This window comes from Pipistrellus kuhlii, unplaced genomic scaffold, assembly GCF_014108245.1.
Source record: "Pipistrellus kuhlii isolate mPipKuh1 unplaced genomic scaffold, mPipKuh1.p scaffold_m20_p_3, whole genome shotgun sequence".
NCBI classification, from domain to species: domain Eukaryota; kingdom Metazoa; phylum Chordata; class Mammalia; order Chiroptera; family Vespertilionidae; genus Pipistrellus; species Pipistrellus kuhlii.
Genome location: NW_023425529.1, coordinates 69,866,545 through 69,886,226, shown reverse-complemented (window position 1 = coordinate 69,886,226; position 19,682 = coordinate 69,866,545). Strand labels below are relative to the sequence as shown.

The 19,682-nt window shown below is 35.5% G+C and overlaps 1 long non-coding RNA gene across 1 annotated transcript; it reads right to left on the bottom strand.

The window, feature by feature from the left end:
- Positions 1 to 335: 335 nt before the first annotated feature.
- Positions 336 to 15,299, bottom strand: LOC123653075. The gene is made up of 3 exons (XR_006742706.1): positions 15,218 to 15,299; positions 10,347 to 10,354; positions 336 to 345 (listed from the first exon to the last, which is right to left on the bottom strand). It is a non-coding gene; the product is annotated as an uncharacterized LOC123653075 (long non-coding RNA).
- Positions 15,300 to 19,682: the final 4,383 nt, after the last annotated feature.

The following is a 19,682-nucleotide window of genomic DNA, read 5'->3' as shown; positions in this document are numbered from 1 at the left end:
CTAAAAACTGCAAAACAATCTGTTAGAATGAGTAAATAAATTCAGTGAAGTTACAGAATATAAATCAACATACAAAAACCACTTTACAAGAACAATGATCTATCCATAAAAAAAGTTTTGTTTTTTAAAAATCCTATTGATGACAGTATCAAAAATAATAAAATACTTACGAATCAAGTATTTTAACCAAGGGCGTGAAAGACCTACACTATATAAACAATATATTATAGTAATTGTTTATTACTACAAACAATTAAATGCTATGGGGGAAAATAGTAAAACACAAAGAGAACAGGTAACAAAAGCAAAATTGAATGACTGGGCCTATGACAAATTAAAAAGCTTCTGCACAGCAATGACACAGTGAAAAGGCAATCTACTGGATGGGAGAAAATATTTGCAAACAATGTATCTGATGAGTCAATTTCCAAATTTTTTTAGAACACAAACAACTCAAAAGCAAAATATATATTTTTTTAAATGGTCAAAAGACCTGAATAGAAATTTATCTGAAGATGACATACAAATGACCAAGAGGTATATAAAAAGAATGCTCAGTGGAAAACACAAATCAAAACCACAATGAAATATTTCGTAGTCAGAATGGCTATTAATTTTAAACAAAGATAAGTGCTGGGAAGGATGGTGGGGGAAAGGGAACCCTCAGGCGCTGTTGGTGGAAATGTAAACTGGCACAGACATTATGAAAGTAGTGCAGAGGTTCCTCAACAAATTAAAAATAGAACTGCCATATGATCTAGCAATCTCTCTTCTGGGTATACATAAAGGAAATTAAATTGGTGATTCAGAGAAGTATTTGCATTCCCATGTTCAATGTATCATTATTCACAATATCCAAGGTATAGAAACAATGTAAGCATCTGTTAATGGATGAGTGGAATATTACTAAGCCTTTAAACAATGTGAATGAACCTGGAAGACATCATCTTAAGTGAAACAAGCTGGACTCAACAAGAAAAAAAATTGCATGATCTTATATGTGAAATCTTAAAAAATTGAATACATAGAACATTAGTAGAATGATAATTATGAGGGATAGTGAGCTGGGAGAAATGGAGCCATATTGGTCACAGGGCAAAAAGTAGCAGTTATGTAAGAGAATAAGTCTAGATATCTAATGCAAAGTATAATGACTATCATTAATAACACAACTAAATACTGGAAATCTTCTAAGAGAGATTTGATGTGATTTAACACCAAAAAATAAAAAAATGGTTAACTGTGAGAATATATGTTAATTAGCTTGTCTGTGGTAATCATATATTATTACATTGCATGCCTTAATATCTACAATGCTTACTAAAAATTAAATAAATCAAAATAAAATCTAATATTTGATTAAGTGATTGAAGATTTTAAAGTATGTTTGGGCAACTTGATTATCTGAATCTTCTCTTACAATTGTAAAAATTGTAAAATTAAGATACATATCTAATATATCTGATCAAATTTAACTTTCTAAATACAGGAGTTCCAGCTGTGAAATACAAGATATCAGGTTTCTGTGAGGTTTTTTTATGAAGATAATGACATAACATACCCTATTCATGATTCTGATTTGAATTGTATCTTAAACTGATAATATTTTGGATTTCATAGGCTAACTAAAAATGATATATAATGAAAAAGAAAACCATATAATCATTAAATTAAAGTAAGTGATCTAAACATCTTCAAAAGAAAAAAGGCAGAAATTGTCAGACTGGACAAATAGAAAGATCTAATTATAAGAAAGAGGAAATGAGACCTGTCTCAACAATTAATCTTGTGTACTCATCATAAACACACTAATTGCTGACCAGCCATGAACCCTTAGATAATTATGCTTGGTCCACACAGTTGTAGGGCAATTGTTCTTAATGTTACTAATTATTATATTTAATGTCTCTATGGCTAACAATTTCATATGAAAATACAGATTTCACATAAAATATAGACTTCTGGTTATTCGTTTGCTTTGTTTTAAAAAAATGTGGCTATCCAGCAATGCTGACAAACTTTCCTGCAGGGTGACACCTTTCATTTTTCCTATTAGGGAGGTCACAATGGGCCATTTCACAGTGGATGCTTCACTTCTTTCACTGAATATCAGTTGCCATCTACCATCATAGTTATGCTGTTATTTCTTTTTAAAGAAAAAAGAATTATTTTTTCCCCCAGCTTCATTCATGTAGCTCCCCTGCCTTGGTACTGGGCATTTAATTTTAAATCCTTGCTATATAGGTTTTATTAGTATCTTAATTAAAACTTTGGTTTTACTTGGCCTCTCTAGCTTGTTATACTTAAACAGCAGTATCACTGCCTGTACCCTGGGCACATTTAAAACAGTGCCCTTGGCACAGTCCTGACGTGGCTCCATGGCATACTGTGTTCCACATTGGGGCTCCAATGAAACCTCTGTTACTTGACAAAAAGAGCAAAAATAAGAGTTTGCCTTTGCCCCTCTGTGGCAAGAATGGAGTCAACAGAAAGAAGCTGTTTCTTTGGTTTATAAGAGCAGAAAGCATTTTACAAATGTATTAGAGGGAAGTCTTTCATTGAAAACCAAAGTAGTCAATGCAAATTAGGTTTTAAACATTGGCAGATACAATTTAAAAGGCTTAGTGCAAAATATAATAAGCCTTCTGATGGGACACCTATAAATTTTGACATTTACAATCATTTTCAAACTTGAAGAATTGAGACTGGAAATAAATAAGAAGACTCTTGTCCAAAGTGGGGCTAGAATCCTTCCTTAAAAAAATATCTAGCCTTTACATTAGCCAGATACTTCGCTCATCCTCACAGAAATTCTCTTGTCTAGAGACAAGTTCTTTAGTATACATATGAAGAAACTGAGTCACAAGGAGTAAGGAAATAAGTGTGTCAATAAACAAAGTCAAATTTGTATGATCCCCAATCTCTTTCCTTTACCCACTTCACTATACTGCCTTTCAATTCCCTTCATGTCAGGAAACTGAATATTGAAACAAGAACTCTAAGTACCTTGCTTATCTTTGCTGGATGTGAGTACTTATGCTTAAATAGATGCACAAGCATTAACTCTTCATACTCTTTCTAAGGTACAATTGGTTCTTTCTGGGCAATAACCATTACAACAGTCATATTTGAGTGGCAGTATGAAAACATCCCTATGGCAATGGATTAAAAATTTGCAGAATTGTCAAATATCCTTGGGATCTAGGGGCATTCAGACAACTTTGTTTATGGCCCTCCATTGGGACACAACTTATTTACACTCTCAAATTCCCTCATTTCAAACCAAGGTAGACTTGGATGAAACATTATACCATAGGTTATAGGGTCCAGCTATCTGATTTAACCAGAAAGGGCAGGGACTTTCTCTCTGGAAGAAGAAAGGAGAGAATGTTGACATAGGAAATAAGCATGGTGCTCTCCTGAAGACTACTTCCAGTTGTAGTTCCTTCTTGCTTTCTGAAGAAGTTCTGTTTGCCAAACAAATATGTGAGTGTCCAGCTGTCTCTCTTTACAGCTCATTGTGAAATAGCCTGGAGGTAATGATTAATATCTTCTTTTTATTGACCTTACTTTCCTTTCTCCTGGACATGACTTCTCAAGTACCTATCTGTGCTTAAATCCTTACTTTAAACTCTGATTATTGGAAGACCTAGGCTAAGAAAGTTTATACTAGAAATGGTTATATAAAACTGAAACTTGGGAGAGTATTTTGGAATTGGATTGCTCACTTGTTTGAAAACAACTGCTTGTGATAAGAAGGTTACCAGGAGCTGTGAATATACTGCTTCCTTAACTCATAGAGCACCTACCGCCACCTGATGCTGTTCACTCCAACTCCTCAGGTAGAGATGGGCTTTCCAACTTACCCAAAACATAATGGGAGCTTAATTTGTGCAAATCATTTGATAAGATATAGTCCACAAATTATATGTCAGTCAAAAATGGAAGAAGACAACTAGGCAGACTATATAGCCGCTGGTGGTTGGTAATCTTCATTCACTGATAGCTCAGTGCTGAAGCAGCATTCATTATTTCTGGTTCTAGAAATAAAAGGTCTTATCTTTCCTCTCCACATTTAGTTGGTATCTATTGGTAGACTGCTTGTGACCATATATCTTACATCATTAGCACCTCTCTTCTCTTTACTCAGAATTAACAGTATAAGTATACTGCTTAGTATGAATATACACATATCCTTACACCTCTTTCAACTAATGAGACAAATAAAATGGCATATGGATCTTGTTTGCTAACACATGTACTGTAATAGGTACTGAAGTTAAAGTTTCTTTATGGTCATTCATCACTGAACCTTAGCATTTGAATTTACACTGATTTTATATTTAAGAGAATTATTATAAGTTTATTCCTCAAAAAGCAGCCCAATTTGAGTTCTGGTCTTTTACCTCCTTAAATGTATTCCCTTTGAGGTAGCGTGGATGGACCTAGGGAGTATTTTGCTAAGTGAAATAAGCTAGTTAGAGAAATACAAATATCATATGATCTCATTTATAGGTGGAATCTAATGAACAAAATAAACTGACAAACAAAATAGGTCCAAAGATATGAATGTATGAAACAGAATAACAGATTTCAATTGGGGAGTAGGGAGTAGAAGGGGACAAGAAGAGATTAACTAAAGAACATATATGAATAAATGTATAATACATGGACAATGAAAATAGCATGGGGAAGGCCTGGGGTGGGGGGAGCATGGGTTGGATGGAGGGGGCCAAAAAGGGGCCAAAATTTTATTGTTGATAATACCATCAACAATAAAATAAAATAATAAAACAAGAACATTAAAATCAAGAAATAATAGCCCTAGCCAGTTTGGCTTGGTGGATGGAGCATCAACTTGCAGACTGAAGGGTGCTGGGTTCAATTCCGGTCAAGGACACATGCCCAGGTTGCTGGCTTAATTCCCAGTGGGTGGTGTGCAGGAGGCAGCCAATCAATGATTCTCATTATTGATATTTCTATCTCTCTCCCTCTTTCTTCCTCTCTGAAATCAATAAAAATATATTTTAAGAATAAATAAATAAATAATAAAATAAAAATAAAATACATTTGCAAATGCCCACTTTTAAACATCAGCAAATAAAAAATGAGCAGGAAAAGAAAAAAGCAGCCTACTCTGTAAATTTCTAAATTTGTCTATATTTGGGGCCTACATTGGGATCAATAATTCTAATTTGCAAGTAAAAACTCGAGTTTCAACTTCAGACTGAATATAATTAATGTAAACCATTTCCTATCCTAATCTTAATATGGAGATCAACTCCTTTACATTCTTCAAACTGCCACCTGTAATAATAGCAAGTTTGAAAGCTAAAACCAGAGCATCCAAAAGACAATTTTGCAGTACTTTAAATGCCTATCGTTTTCTTCCATTCATCCCCAAGTTTAAAAAAGACCTGCAGGTCTTAAATGCATTATCTTCTTTGTAGATGCAATCAGGCCTTTTTCTTCATAGTGGTGAGGCATTGAATCACTTACTAGTATTGTTCAAGTTGTAACTTCAAAATTCTATCTGTAAACACTAACCCAAAATCGTTGTTAAGTAGTAGGTCAAGTCCAATAAGCCATGGTGCCTATTCTTCAGAATTGGTACTTAACAAATGCTTAGATTCTATCAACCCTATGTTTCATAGAAGTATGGGATAATCAATAACTACTAATAGACATATAAAACCTATATTCCAGGAGGAAGCTAGAACCTATAAGAGCTTTGTTGTGCTTTTTTTAGTTCCTTGTTTAAAACATCATGTTATTTCAACAAAGTAATAATACTTCAAGGGAATCCATATTTCCTAATTGAACTAATTAGGAGAGCATGATGTATTAATTCACTTTAATGCAACTCTATTTTGCTTGATTCTTTTTCCTGCACCATCATCAAGAACAGATATATACACTAGTGGCTCAGTGCATGAATTCATTCACATTGAAAGGAAATTAGAAGAAATATTTTAATACTGCTATTCACTCTTTCTCTATAATAGAAGGGTCAGAGATGAAAGAAAATTAGTAAAATGTATATGAAGATAATATGTAAATTGATTAATAAACAATAAGATGATGATATAACAAATACATGATATAAAAAACATGGCATAAAAACAACAAAAACATGATATAAAACATTGATAAAAACAATGACTGATAAATTGATTAAACTTATTCTAATCTCTCTCTAAATACAACATTAAGAGTAAAAACACTCTCAGAGTGCTTGACTAATTTCTCTTGTGATGAAGTATTTACAACTTTAATTTTAATGTCACATACTCTTCGAACTCAAGAGAAAGTAACCTGTATAACTGACCATGGCCAAAAACGGGCTCAGGTAGAAATATTCCTACTCTGTATAGTTTGTCCTTGTGATTTATTAATAGTCATCACAAATACTGGCATCATGGGAAACTGTCTTCAAATTAATTTAAATGGGAAGCCAGTGTCAGACGGGGACAATTGTGCCAATAGTTGGTCTTCAGATATATTCTGTGGACAATGCTGCTTTCTTTCAGCTTCAGAATGTCAACAAAAACAACTATATTCACTATTAACAATGACAGATCGAAACATAGTCATGCGATCGGTGCCAGCAAGAGCTTTATGTGTATCATGCATACACAAGTCAATGTTTATTTTTAAATTGCCAATGTGTGTCATATGTATGTACTGACCAGTCAGTCAGACATACAGTTGGTCACTTAGCTATATATATATATTAGAGACCCAATGCACAGAATTCATGTAAGAGTAGAAGGGGCACCAGGTTCCCTCTAGTACCCAGGACCCAGGCTTCCCTTGCAGCCCTGGCTTCGTCCAGAAGGACATCCATTCCAATTAGCATATTATGCTTTTATTATTACTATACTAGTGGCCTGGTGCACAAAATTCATGCATTGTGGAGGGGGGGGGGTCCCTCAGCCTGGCCTGCACCCTCTCTAATCTGGGACCCCTCGAAGGATGTCCTACTGCAGGTTTACAGGGATTGAGACTAAACTGGCAGTTGAACATCCCTTTTGCAATTCGGGACTGCTGGCTCCTAACCACTCACCTGCCTACCTGCCTGATTGCCCCTAACCACTCTGCCTGCTGGCCTGCTTGCTCCCAACTGCACCCATATATATATATTATATAATCTACAAAGTATGTAGATTCTATTGCTAAATTAAAAATTTTCAATTCCTTCTTCTGTCTTGGTTTCAGACAATTCAATAACCCCAGAGTTCTGCCAAAATTTCCCAAGTTCATTCAATTCTATCTTGTATTTTCTCATAAAAAGAGAAGCCATTTCTTCTGGTCTGGAGTTTCTTTCATAGATTTCCTTCCACTCTGAACATATTGAAGAATCTCCAAAATAAGTTTCTAGGCTTTGATATAGAGAATAATCTAGATGCAATTCATGATGAGAGAGAAACAGAGATAATGACTACTAGCCTGTCTGCTCTGTCTCCTCACACTAGTACACAAAATTTGAAAAGATCATCCTTTTACTAGGGGCCTTCTTATTGCAGATGGTGTTGAAGCAGCAGTTACAGAATAATTTTGGAATTCATTGCAATCGTAAGTGACTACACTTCTGAATTCTTTCTAAGTCTGGGCATATTAGTGTGGCAGTATCTACCTACCGAATGCAGTAATTATATGTCAAGGAAATTCCAATTAAATGATGCCATTACCTAGATATGGGTAGGCAGAAAGAAAAAGAAAGGGGAAAAGATGTGGGAGCAATGTAGAAAGAAATAGGTGGGGGGAGAGGAAAGGAGGGAGAGGCGAGGAAGATAGGAAATGAGGAAGAGAGAGATAGACAGAAGATATCAATTGAATGTCCTTATATCTAGGAGGATAACATTTTCCTTAGAAAGGTAAGAGGGAGAATTGAAAGAAAATAAAGGAAAACAAAATAGAGCCAGTCTTAATCTGAAGATGTTGTCCAAGTTTGTCAAAGAATACCATTATCTGAGATCACAGTTTCCTCCATGCCATCATTCAATTTCACTGTCTGATAACTGATCAAGATAGTATATACCTCAAGTATATAGGGCTATCTAAAGGCACGCAATACTATTATTGAAACTTACGCCTGTTTTATATATTCTCATGGGCACTAAGTAGAGGTTTGGACTTTGGCCAAAGTCATTACCATGTGCTTTTCTGGGGAATATTTTTTAGCCCCTCTCAGCTTGCTTTCAGCTTCTGCTTCTCCTCCTTAATTGACCAGCTTTCATGACTTGAAGAAATGGTTAGAGATGGGGAGCAATCATACTCCAATTACACTTAGATAGAGCTATTTACTTGAAAAAGCTTGAGCCTGAAACTGATCCAAAAGTTATTTGAACTCATTTCCAGATTTTTTAGATTTTTCAGGTTGTAAAGACAGCATTCTGGGAAGTGACTAAGATGTCTGCTATAACTGTCCTTCAGTTCTGCTCACCAAAATGCCCACTTGAAGGTGTTTGCATATTCCTCCATAGTCATTGACTTGCTTTGGTTTGGCCTAGAGTGCTCAGGTACTCTGACACTGATACTTCTGTATCTTAGCAACACCTTAGTAAGACACCTGGGTCATAATTTAAAATGTCCCAGCTTTTGACTATAATTTCTTCCCATATAAGAGGAAATAGGTATCCTGATGCTGAGATGCATTCATTAGGTTGACTGGGAGTATTTCCTGACTACTACAAGTTATCAGCTCTCAGGCTAACTCTTTGGAAAAAAGATACATCAGGTAGAAAAGCTGATAAAATTTATTGGGCAATATACTAGTTCCCAACAAATTCTCTATCAGTAGGCTAGCACACAAAATATATAATTGATTGCATAGACACCCTTTTCTTTTGTACAGCTTTCTTAAGTACCCATGTGTAATATAATTTTAGGTTTTCAACATCTCAAAAATTATATTCATAGCTAGTTATTATTCCTATCACCAAAATATGAATACCAAACCAATCTTTCTCCTATTATTCCTCCACCAGACTGTGCTAAAGAAGCAGGACATATACACTGAGTGGCCATATTATTATGATCTTTGAACGCATAATAATCTGGCCACTCAGTATATATATACTCTTAGAGGCCTAGTGCATGGATGGGGTCTGGCCAACCTGGCCAGGGAAGGGGACATAGGCGGTTGGCCCGCCTGCCTGCTGGTTGAATTCCTGGTCAAGGGGACAATTTGCATATTAGCCTTTTATTATATAGGATACACACTGAGTAGCCAAATTATGTGTTCAGAGATCGTAATAATCGGGCCACTCAGTGTATAGTTAATTCTAGTTTAGGAATACTATTATGCCTGTGAAGTGATTCAAGTTTCACTTAGGATTTACTATTATTAAAAGCTACGCAGATGGGTAAATCACCTATGAAGAAGATGGAAAGATAGCTCAAAAGAGACAGTGTTGACACATTTTATCTGACTCAAAGCTATATCTGTGTATTGTGCATGGGCCCTCCAAATAACTATGGGAACTGACTCACAGGATATTTCCCAGCTGACTCTGTAGTTAGGTCAAGGCTTTCTTTTCATGATACCATATTGTCATACAAACCAGCCAAATTCCCCCCTCTAGTCAGAGAACTTCTTTAAGTGGTGGAAGTCCTAAAGTACTAGTCATCAGCTCATCAGCGTTAGCCATTTTGATTTCACCCTAACCTCCCCACACACTGGAGCCCTCATGTTCTTTTGGTACTTTTTCTCCTATGAGTTATTGCACTTCCAACTTAAGATTTATTAATTCCCTGTAAGCAGACAAGCTTTATTTAAATCCCCCTGGCATTTCTGTCATTTCTTTTGCTTCTTAGTTTCTGCTTCTGAATAGTGAGTCATAGCTGCTGCTGTCAACAGAAGAATAAGAGGGATAAAAAGGTTTTTAGGACTACACTAAAAAAAAAATAGAGAGGGAGATCTAAATTTACATAGATATAATCTCATGTGATTTTTTTATCTTTACAGGTGGATTTACTTTCTTTTTTTAAAATATATTTTATTGATTTTTTTTTGTACAGAGAGGAAAGGAGAGGGATAGTCAAAAACATTGATGAGAGAGAAACATTGATCAGCTGCCTCCTGCATACCTCCCACTGGGGATGTGCCCACAACCAAGGTACATGCCCTTGATCAGAATCAAACCTGGGACCTTTCAGTCTGCAAGCCGAAGCTCTATCCCCTGAGCCAAACCGATTAAGGCATGGGTTTACTTTCTCCATACCTGTTTTAAATAGTGCATAAAGCAGAATTTACTATCAAATCATTATATATATAAAATAGAATAACAGAAGCTTGGAGAGCCTTGTAGAAGCTTGAAGAGCCCATATCTATTACTGTCTACCACATACACTCTGATACTCCATTCTGTCAATCAGGTTCTCAAGTAATCCTTACCCAGTAGTTATATGAGGATGTTTAATTTCATACTGTCTGTCAGTTCTTCTCTAATAGACCACTAATTGAGAGTTACTTGCTTTTGTTAGGTTCCTAGTCTAATAACACTAAATCTACTTCTGAACCCTAAGGAATAATCTTCTCAGATTATCACTGCTAGTCTACTTGGGTGGCAAGTACCACCATTAATGTCAAAGTGTGATAGTTAATTTTATGTGTCAACTTGACTGGGCTAAGAATGCTCAGATAGCCAGCAAAACATTATTTCTGAATGTGTCATGAGGGTACTTGCAGAAGAGTAATATTAGCATTTACATTGTCCAACTAAGTAAAGAAAATACCCTCACCAGTTGGATGGGCATTATCCAATTCATGAAGGCCCTAGATGAAACAAAAAAGATGGAGAAAGAGTAAATGTGCTCTCTGCTTAAGCTGGGACTTCCATTTTCTCCTGCCATTAAATACTGGCACTCCCAATCTTGGACTTTTAAGTTTGGACTTGTATTATACCATCAGCTTTCTGAGACCTCCTGCTTATAAACAGCAGACTTTGGGACTTCTTAGCCTCCTTAATCAAGTGAGCCATTTCCTCATAATAAATCATATATATGAGGGTATATATAATTCATGTATGTATATATGATTTTATATTATGAACCATATATGTGTATATTTAATATATTAATTTATATATAAAAATTATATTGATTATGTTTCCCTGAAAAATTCAGACTAATACAGAAGATAAATGTTTAATAATCAGCTCTTGGGGAAGGGAGAACATAATAATTTATAGTGTATACCAATTTCTATAAATATTCCTTTCATGATCAATTTCAAGATACCAATGCAGAGTTGGAAGCAACATGCACTATCAAATGTCATGAGCAGGTAGAACCAGCTCCTGCACACCTATATATATTACCCATAATTCTTTTCTTTGCACTCTGCTTTTCATCTTGGAACCTCTTTGCTAATTATTTTACCTGAACTATAAATGAAGATTTGTAGATTATGACATCCATACCACATAAAGTCATCCACATTGCCACACCTATCCTCACTAGATCCTCAGCCCAAGCCCCATACCTACAGGCTTAGTGCCAGACTCTGATCCTGGATATTATACTAATAAATCACCAGAGTCCTGAAAAATAACAGGATAAAGTCACTAAAGTTAGAATGTATTCAATCTTTTAGTATTTTAGGAAAATTAATTACAAATTAAGTTTATCACCTACTACCACTTAATTGTTCTATGCTAATAGAGTAAAACAAATTACTTAATTTTTTCTGCTATCATTTGTCATAAATAGTCTACCTGGTGCTTATATTTCTGAGCTTCAATGAAGAGATAATTGAGGTTTCAGCTATTCTTGTATAATTGGTTACCAATCCTCTCTGTACAGTGATTTTCTTTTCTCTGATATTATCTAAATTAAAAATGTAAATCAACAAGGATAGACCATGTGAATTATCTAGGTAATAGGTTTAGTGAAATTTTAAATCAACTAATTAAACATGTGTAAGCCATCTAGTGAAACAAAAAAGTAGTAGAAATACGTGTTTTAGATATAGATACCTCGAGTCAGGATTCCATTGGTCTGTTTTAATCCCCACCCCTGCCAATATCAGGAGCATAATATTGTACAAGTTAATGGACATCTGTTGGCAGAGGCTGTCAGCTGATCATCTAACTCCTTGTATTTCTCCCAGATTCCTAACTAGACTGTACCTACCCTACCATCCCTTCTTGCAGTTAATTGTAGCCAACTGACCAGTTCTTTCCAATGGAACATGAACAGAAAAGCAACAGATGCTACTTTGGAGCTAAGGATTCTAAGAAGCCCATATTTCTTCACCATGATTCTTTTTTAATCCAGACTGTATTGAGATGATAACAAAGACTCTAAGAGATAATGAAACAACAAATGGAAAGAAGCCTGGTTCCTACAACAACCACAAGGAGATGAGTCTCCTGCTAACTGAGGCCATTTTTTTTTATTACTTTTATTTGAATGCACTGTCTCTGAACTTCAGTTACCCTATTTGTTACATAAGTTTAGCCTACCCTAAAGAACACAGCATCTATTTAAATGAAAACATTGCCCTGGCCTAAAGTTTGTGGGTTTGATTTCTAATCATGGCACACACCTGCTTGTGGGTTCAATCCTTAGACAGATATGGGAAGCAACTGATATTTCTCCGTCACATCGATGTCTCTCTCTTTCTGTCTCTCAAAATCAATAAAAAAAAATCCTTGGGTAAGGTTAAAAAATAAAATGTAATAATACTATCTGCCTTAATTAACATTCTCTTAGTTAGAAGTAGCAAAATTCCACTCACGGTAGTCTAAGCTAAATTAAGAAATTTACCATAAGGAAGTGTTGATCCACGAATATAGCTGGGCATCAAGAGGCAATAGACACAATAATCTCTGGCAAACATTTTTCTCTGTACATCTTCAGTATTGTATCTTTTTTTCCATGTACATGCCACCGCACAACTTCTGATTTTATGCATCTTATGTTCAAGAAAGTAACATCTCTCAATTGTTATTCCAAATCCAGGGGATAAAATCTACTTGACCTACTATTGGCCAATTTTACTAGTAGGCCTGAGCAATAGAATTAAAAATATTAATATAATTGTCAAAGGCCCACTTTTATATATAAATAGAGGGCAAGTCTCACAGACAAGAGTTTGGATTAAACAGACTTTCAAATGGGTTAAGTACACTAATCCATGAATTATTATAAAAATTAAATGAAATGCTCATAAAAGTATTTAGCAAAGTTCCTAAAACATAGTAAGATTCCCCTCATACTTGTTAATCTTATATTATTAGACATTATATTCATTTTTGTTGCCATAACAAATTATTACAAACTATGCAGCTTAAACAACATCTACGCATTATCTCACAGTTTCCATGGGTAAGAAATCTGGGCACAGTGTGGCTCAGCTGTTTCCTCTAGCCCAGGCTTCATGAGAACTGAATTAAGATGTTGGCAGGGCTGTGTTCCTTTCCAGAGGCGATTCTTAGAGCCACTTCAAAGCTCATTTAGGTTGTTAGCAGAATTCAGTTCTTCACCCTAGTAGAAAACAGTTTCTTGTTCCCATACTGACTGCTATTTTTGGTTGTCTTTATCCTAGATGTCTCTCTCTGACCTTTGCAGCTGGCTACCTGTGTCTCAAATTCTGCCTTCCCCTCTGCAGCATCTTTCCTGCTATCTCTTCTACCACATCTCTGCCTCTAGCTAGAAAATATGATCTGCTTTTAAGCTCATGTGATTTAATTGAGCCCATACAGGTTCTCCAGAATAATTCCCATATTTTAAAGTCTATAAACATAATTACATTGGCAAAAATCCCTTCTGACATGAAATGTAACATATTCATAGGTTCCAATAATCAGGGCATGGGCATTTTTGTGGGGTAATTGTGGCCACCACAGATATATAGTCAATATTACTACTCCAGGTATCTCTAGTTTAGAAAACTTGACAAATATACATCACATATAATTAACTTTTGAATAGTTCTGAAGAAATTCTGAAGTGATGGTATAAACATAATGTAATTACATATACTTTGTTCTTATCTATATCTATCTATCTCTGTCTCTATCTATTGAGGTATATATTACTTTGTGTGCTCATATTTTAAGAGTTATAAATATTCTCATTATTATATACTCTCTCTAGTGGATTTATTCATTTTACAAATATTTGTTTTGTCTTCATAATGTTAGCTGTAGATACAACCCTAGACATCTTAGTTTGGGGTTTGGTGTCATGAAGGTACCTACACTAGTACTGAGAGACAAACAATAAGCAAGTTAACACATGAGAAGTCAAGGCAATGTCAAATGTTGATAAATAGGCTATTATGATAGATCCTATATGGCTGGGTGGACCAAAATCACTTCTATTTTAGATTGGTTGGTCAGAAAGATCTCTCAGCTTTGAGTTTTCCATGTTGAAGGTACAGTAGAAAAAAAAAATGTAACTATGGGGTGGGAACCAGTTTGGAATGTTGTGGAAACCAGCTTGGGGGAAAAGTGACCAATGAAGAGAAGGGTATTAAGTGAATTCAAAAAAATGGAAAGAAGCCACAGCTTCCATCTAACACTTTCAAAGTGTAGCTATCCATATACTTAAAAATTGCAATCAGATTTTTCAAACTATCAAGCATACAAATGATAAGTTCAAATTGTACTTACCAAATTGGTCTGTTTGGGTATGATTTTTTTCATCAAATATAAAATTGCAGTTAAAGAAGAAAAAGTTATAATGAAAAACTTCACCCAGGTATTTCCAAGTGTACCATTCCATACAATCCCTCTTTCCCTTCATTTGTAAATATAACACATATTCTTTCATAAAATGTCTATGTCTCATCTGTAATAAGATGATCTCAGGTTTTTTCTTTTCCTCATGCTCTTTCCTGAGAATCATCAGAGTTTATCTTTCTTCAAGTGAATTTGTACTAATTTACTCCTCCTGCTACATTTGAATTTCACTGATATCTATCCTCTTACAGCATTTACTTTATCCCTTCCAAATGATGTAGAAATTGGGAAATAATTTAATCAGCAATGTTCCTCTATAAAGGAGGTGGCATTTTCCAAATACACTCCCAACATCCTTCCCTCAACTATTGTTTCCTATATAATAACAAGGCTATATGCAAATTGACCATCACTCCAACACAAAAGATGGCTTCCCCCATGTGGTCAAAGATGGGACTGAATCCAATACTCCTTTAACTAGCAAGTATATCATTCAAAAGTCAAGGGGAAATCAAGAGCTGTACAAAGAAAAGCTAAGGAAGTTTATCACTCCCAAGCCAGCAATGCAAGAAATGTTAAAGGAACTGTTGTAAAAAGAAGAAAAAATAAATAAAAAAGGGAAAAGAAGGAACAGAGGCAATAAAAAAATGGCTACAAATACCTATCAATAATAACTTTTAACATAAATGGACTAAATGTTCTAAACAAAAGACTGCGAGTAACTGAATGATAAGAAAACATGACCCGTACATTTGCTGTCTACAAAAGACTACCTCAGAACAAGTGACTCATATTAGACTGAAAGTAAAGGGATGGAAAAATATCTTTCAGGCAAATAGAAATAAAAAATTAAAAAAAGCCTAGGGTAGCAATACTTATATCTGATAAAATAGACATCAAAATGAAGGCCATATCAAGAGATAAGGAAGATCACTTCATAATATTAAAGGGATCTATACAAGAGGATATAACTGTGGTAAACATATATGCAGTCAATTGAGGAGCACCCAAAAACATTAAAAAAAAAAAAAAAAAAAAACTTCTGGAAGATATCAAGGGAGAGATCAACAGCAATACAATCATAGTAGGGAACTTTAATACTCCATTGATATCACTGGATAAATCCTCTAGACAAATAATTCGCAAAGAATCAGCTATCCTAAATGACTCACTAGATCAGATGGATTTAATTTATATCCAGAACATTTCATCCCAAAGCTACAGAATATACATTCCCCTTAAGTGCACATGGGACATTTTCAAAGATAGATCTCATATTGGGTCACAGGCAAAGTCTCTCCAAATTCAAGAAGATTGAAATCATATCAAGCATCTTCCCAGACCACAATGGCATAATACTAGAAATCAACAACAAAAATTTTTTTAAAAAATTCAAACACTTGGAGGCTGAAAAGCATGCTATTAAACAATGAGTGGGTTACCAAGAGGATAAAAGAGGAAATTTAAAACATGCTGTAAACAAATGACAATGATAAAACAGCAATCCAAAACCTATGGGACACAGTGAAAAGCAGTCCTGAGAGGGAAGTTCATAGCATTAAAAGCTGCCTCAGAAAACAAGAAGAAATGATAATAAATTACCTAACTCTACAACTTCAATAATTAGAATGATAAAAACAAGAAAAGCCCAGGGTGAGCAGAAGAAAGGAGATAAGATCAGAGCAGAAATAAATGACATACAAACAACAACAAAAAAAAACACAGTACAAAATATTCATGAAACGAAGAGCTGGTTCTTTGAAAGAATAAATAGGACTGATGAACCTCCAGCCAGGCTCACCAAGAACCAAAGAGAGAAGAGCCAAACAAACAAAATCAGAAATGAAAGAGGCAAAGTAACAAAAGACCCTACAGAAACATAAAGGATAATAAAAATAAAAAATAAAAATACTATGAATAACTCTATTACAACAAACTTAGCAACCTAGAAGAAATTGACATATTCCTAGAAAAATATGACCATTCAAAACTCATTCAAGAAAGGTCAAAAAAAATCTCAAAAGGTCAATAACTAAGAAGGAAATGGGAAACCATAAAAATTGTGAAAGAAACCATAGGCAGCAAAATGGCAGACATTTGTAGTAGCAACATTTTTACTGACACAACTCCTAGGGCAGTGGAAACTAAGGAGAAAATAAACAAATTGGACTACATCAAAATAAAAAGCATAGCAAAAGAAACCAGCAACAAAACAACAGGAGAGCACACTGCATGTGAGAACATATTTGCCAATGTTACATCTAATAAGTGGTTAATCTCCAAAATTTATAGGAACTCATACAACTTAACAAAAGAAGCATAAACAATCCAATCAAAAAATGGGAAAATAACCTAAATAGACACCTTTCGAATGAAGACATACAGAAGGCAAATAGACATATAAAAACATGGTCAAAGTCACTAATCATCCAAGAGATGCAAATCAAAACAACAATGATATACTATCTCACACCTGTAGAAATGGAAATCATAACAAATCAACAAATGACAAGTGCTGGTGAGGATTCAGAGAAAAAGGAATCCTCTTGCATCACTGGTGGGGTTGCAGACTGGTATTTCCTTAAAAATTTTTAAATGGAACTTTTTGACCCAGTAATCCCGCTTTTAGGAATATATCCCAAGAAAACAGAAACACCAATCAAAAAGATATCTGCAACCCTATGTTCATAGCAACACAATTTCCAATAGCTAAGATTTGGTAACAGCCTAAATGCCCATCAGCAGATCAGTAGATTAGAACACTGTAGTACATCTACACAATGGAATACTATACTATTATAAAAAAAAAAAAAAAAAAAAAAAAAGAAGGAAATAGCCGAAACCGGTTTGGCTCAGTGGCTAGAGCATCGACCTGCGAACTGAAAGGTCCCAGGTTCGATACCAGTCAAGGGCATGTGCCTTGGTTGCTGGCACATCCCCAGTAGGGAGTGTGCAGGAGACAGCTGGTTGATGTTCCTCTCTCATCAATGTTTCTAGCTCTCTATCCCTCTCCCTTCCTCTCTGTAAAAAAATCAATAAAATATATTTTTAAATAAAAGAAGGAAATATTACCATTTGCAACAGCATGGATTGAACTGAAGAGCATTATGTTAAGCTAAATAAGCCAGTAAGAGAAAAATATCACATGATCTCACTCATTTGTGGAATATAATGAACATAAACTGATGAACAAAAACAGAATCAGAGTCATAGAATCATCGAATAGACTGTCCAATCTATGAGAGAAGGAAGGGGGTGAGGGCGTAAAAGATCAACCAAAGGACTTGCATGCATGTATATGAGCTAACCAATGGACAGACACCGGAGCTGGGGTGAGAAAATGTGCTAGGGGTAGCCAGGAAAAAGTAAAAAGGGGGGGAGGGGAAGGAGACTTATGTAATACATTTAATAATAAGAATTTGATTAAAAAAAAGATATGCACATAACATTATTTTTAGGCTATTTAGAGTTTTTTTTCATCTCTAGATTCCTACTTGTCAGCAATATCTTTATATTGTACCTGCACCCCCATGCCACCATCCCCTCCCATCAGCAGTCCTGGGTGTCCAGCTGGGAGGCGCCAATGACCCCACAGAGCAATTCAAATACTGATGATTTCACCAATGGAAAAGTTAAGAGAAATAGAGGACAGAAAAGGAATATGAGGAGAAAAGAAAGGGCAAATGATGAAACATCAAGAAAAAGAAAGAGAAGGGAAAAAAAAAAGGAAGAAACAACCTCATGATATCACCTTTCCAAGTCTCATGAAATTCCTGTTTAAGGAGTTTATTTTATGACACTTTTAGTTTGGGTTTACATTTTTACTGGTTTGTCAAGACCACGCCAGATACACTGTCCAATACTTTTTTTTTTTAAATACATTTTATTGAATTTTTACAGAGAGGAAGGGAAAGGGATTGAGAGCTAGAAAAATCGAAGTGAAAGAACATTGATCAGCTGCCTCCTGCAGTATGTGCCCCCAACCAAGGTACATGCCCTTGACCCGAATTGAACCTGGGATCCTTGAGTCTGCAGGCCAACACTCCATCCACTGAGCCAAACCAGTTAGGGCTGTCCAATAAGTTAAAGAAAAAAAACCCTATCTATAATAATAAAGAGGGAATATGCAGGGGAGGGCATGTAGGGGTGACCAGGCTGTCAGGGGAGAGAAGTTGGGGATGATCTGGCTAGCAGGGGAGCAGTTAGGCATCAATCAGGCTGGCAGGAGGGTAGTTAGGGGGAGATTAGGCTGGCAGGCAGGCAGATGAGCAGTTGGGAGCCAGCAGTCCTGGATTGTGAAAGGGATGTCGACTGCCTGTTTAGGCCCAATCCTTGTGGGTCAGGTGGTCAGACATCCCTCCTGAGGGGTCTCAGATTGGAGAGGGTGCAGGTTGGGCTGAGGGACACCCTCCCCCAGTGCATGAATGTCGTGCACTGGGCCTCTAGTCTATAATATAACTCTTACAATTTAAGAAATTCTGATGGATGATTTCTTTAGGACTACTTTAGTTTATAAGTGTACACTGACCTTTTCTCAGATTGTCCATGACTCTCAGTGAAGATATTTAAAAAAATCACCTGTGTGTGGTAAGGCATGAGATAGGAATGAAAATCAGGAATGCTAGGAAAGGGAGAGGACTTAGATGACCTCATTACTCTTATAGAAGTGAGTAATCCTCTGTTCAAAGAGAAGATGTGACTAGTTAAATATAGAAGTGAATACCAGACATTTTACACCTGGGGGTCACTTTACAAAACAACAGATCTTTTCCTATTCTCTCTTTCAACCACAAAAAAAAAAAAAAAAAAAAAAAAAAAAAAGTCTCATGTGAACCATATCCTTGGAAAAGAGGTATTGTTGCAATTATATTTTTGTTTTCTCTTTTCTTATTTCTGTGTCTCCCTTACCTCCTTTTTCACTTGCTTACATATATACAGTATATATGCTAGAGGCCAGATGCACAAAATTTGTACCCTGCAAGGAGGAAG